Raw genomic sequence first — 3,143 nt, 5'->3', positions numbered from 1 at the left:
GTGGCAAATGTTGTTTTGAATGCCGTCACCTACAGCACATTTGATAAAGCTTCTGGAAGTATCACAGGGGGTTTGGGGTTCAAGGTTCCCACCCATTTTACTTTTGAACTTAATGCTCAGCTCAGTTTCTATTTTAAATTCACTCAAACAATTAAAACCTTATTTAAATTTGATTTGGGGTGTCAAAATGACAGATTCTTCAGCATTACATTTTTTTCACATTGAAGACATGATATCAATGCTCGGAATCCATTTTTTTGCAGGCTTTCTTCTTCACAATATTACAAAATGGTAAATATAACAAATATGCAACAAACCTCTTTCTGTAGAGGATGCTGTCAATCTGCATTTGAATCATTTTACACAAAAAAAAAAAAAACACTTTGCTCAATTCCCTTGATCTAAAAAAAAGTTTTAATCATAAATAAACATATATACTGCTGCATAGCCATTGATATCCAGCAGGGAGCTCTCTCGCCAAAACTACCTAACAACCCTCAACACTTTGATTCTTATTTATTCTTGTTTTGCTCAGCAAGGAGCATATTTGTATATGCTCAGTATCCCCTGCAGAATGAGACAGCACTCATTCTGAAAAAAAAGCTGTAGAATGTGTGGTATTGGTGCTAAAGATAGGTAAATCAGTTTTTTGTTGTTTTTTTTTTCACTCAAGGGGCCTTTCAAGGTGTTTATGTGAATGATGTACTCTCTGTATTTCACCGTTATTCAGCGAAGACATTTCCATGGGGTGGTCTGGCTCAAGTCTATGCAGGACATGTGTTATTCTTTCCCTGTCTGTCCCTGAGGAGACACATAGGCTAGATGTGGGAAAAGTTTTGAAACATGTAGTTTTGTGTGGTTCCACCCCCTCAGCTGCATTAAAACCAGTGAAAACCTGACTTTCCGAACACCTCTGGTGCATTAACATATGACATTTAATATTTCAAGACTGTGCATTTGATCCTATATTTACTATATGTTTACCAATGGCAGGAATTATCAGAGCTGACAGACATGATTGAACCCAAGTGTAAAGCATAGAGCCATTAAGAGCCGGGCCTGTCTGTCCTTACAGACTCCACCCACTCCACGTTTATTTATAGTCTGAGGTCTGCAGCACAGATCTGCTGTGCTGTGGCACGACTGTGTCACTCAGGGCTGGTGGTCCCCCAGTCACGACCGAAATGATGACAAAATTCTGCACCACGGGAAGCTGACGTCACCGCGGTTACAGTCACCTCGGCGGTGACGTCACGTGACGGAGGCTGGGTGGCAGGAGCCGGGGTTAATGCCATCTGCTGGATGGATTCAGACACTCACCCAGCATTACGTCATCGGGGAGAAACCGGTGCCAGCTGAGAGTCTGGATCTGAAGGCAAAAGTAGATCTCTTAAAGCCTACCTTATACTCAGCCTACAATTTGTGTGGCTTATCCAATGTGACAAATAGGAATATACAATTGTGGAATTGAAATAAAAAGTAACGAGTTAACCTATAAGAAAAATAAACAAATAAAAGAAAAGAAAGTATAATATAAGATAAGATAAGATTAGATAAAGGGACAACAGTAGAGAATTGGCCTTTTGGCTGCCATTGCCAACATTGATATTGATCAATGTGTACTATCCCTGTAGGAATTGGAAGATAAATAAATAATAGATTACATTAAATAACATAATACAAGGCATTCGAAATTGTATTGCAAACAATGTTTTAGTTTTCGTTTTAGTTTTAGCTAAGAGAAAGTCTTGCAGCCAGGTGAAACACGGAACTAGGACTAGGCTAAACATAATAAAACAGAGTAATAAAGGCTACATAAAACATATAATAAAAGTGACAAGACGTATATACTGCATCACGTATTTATTGAAGCGGCATTATGCAAAATACACAGGCAAAAAAGTCAAACATAAAAAAAAAAAAAAATAAACTGTGCTAGTAGGCCTATATGTGCTATAGTTGCAACGGATTGGGCCAAATGGAGGATTAGCTGATTACCTATTTTTCTGGTTGGATGCATTCAAAAGATTTATAGCAGCCTAGATGTTCGAATAGCTCAGAAAACCAAAGAAAATGGGCGACCTTTAGCTAACCCAGTAGAGTGTACTCTCCACGTAGGCTGAGTCCTTGTCAGCGGCTCGGGTTCGAATCCGACCCGAGACCCTTTGCTACATGTCATCCCTCTCCCTCTGCCCTTTCCTGTCTTCAAGCTATCCCTTTATTGAAAAGCCCAACAGTAATCTTTCAAAGAAACGAGAGGGGAAGATCTGTGTGAACACGGTGCTGTTCAGTCGAGCTGCTGTCCATGGTGCTGAATGGACGAATGGCTACAGACAACTTTAACCGCTGCAACGTGGGCTACACGTGGTTGAAAATAAACACGCTCTAATAGCCTGTGTGATGGATTTGAATTGACAAAATACTTATTATCGCGAGAATCGGCAATAAGGGTTGGTCATGGCTGTTAAACGCCACCCCTGGTGAGTCTTCGAGACTTGTGTGTGTGTGTGTGTGTGTGTGTGTGTGTGTGTGTGTGTGTGTGTGTGTGTGTGTGTGTGTGTGTGTGTGTGTGTGTGCAGCCACAGCAAAAGCTGATCTTGTGATGATGGTGAGGACCCCATTCTCACATGAGTAAGCGAACCTCCGCAAAAAACGGGAAAGGAGGGTTGCATCCCATTGACTGAGAGAGAGAGAGAGAGAGAGAGAGAGAGAGAGAGAGAGAGAGAGAGAGAGAGAGAGAGGCAACACGGACTCCGCCTATACCGCCCTAACATCCAGCTCCAGTCCGACGACGGCACCACAGACAGACCAGCTGAGTGATCCAGGCCCCCCCCCTCAGCTCGACTCAACTCCCGGCGTGAAGAAAACGGACATGGGCTCCCCGTGAATCCAGGCGGTGGAGGGCAGAGGCGGGCCGGCGGGGGGTGGGGGGGAACGACGACGAGAGGACAGACAAAAGCACAACCGAGGGTGCCTGCAACCATGAGCGGCTCGCACTATTCACCAGAGCTGCCGCTGCCGCTCCGCCCTCGGACCATGGCGTGAGGCGTGGCTCGGAAACGCTCCGGGAAAACCTGTCAGCCGAAACGACTCGCCGAGGAGGAGAAGGAGGAGGTGGTGGGGAGGTGGTGGTGGTGGAAAAG

This window comes from Sander vitreus, chromosome 2 (genome assembly GCF_031162955.1).
Source record: "Sander vitreus isolate 19-12246 chromosome 2, sanVit1, whole genome shotgun sequence".
In the NCBI taxonomy this organism is placed as follows: domain Eukaryota; kingdom Metazoa; phylum Chordata; class Actinopteri; order Perciformes; family Percidae; genus Sander; species Sander vitreus.
The sequence above is the reverse complement of the archived record's forward strand: the minus strand, read 5'-3'. Positions refer to the sequence as shown.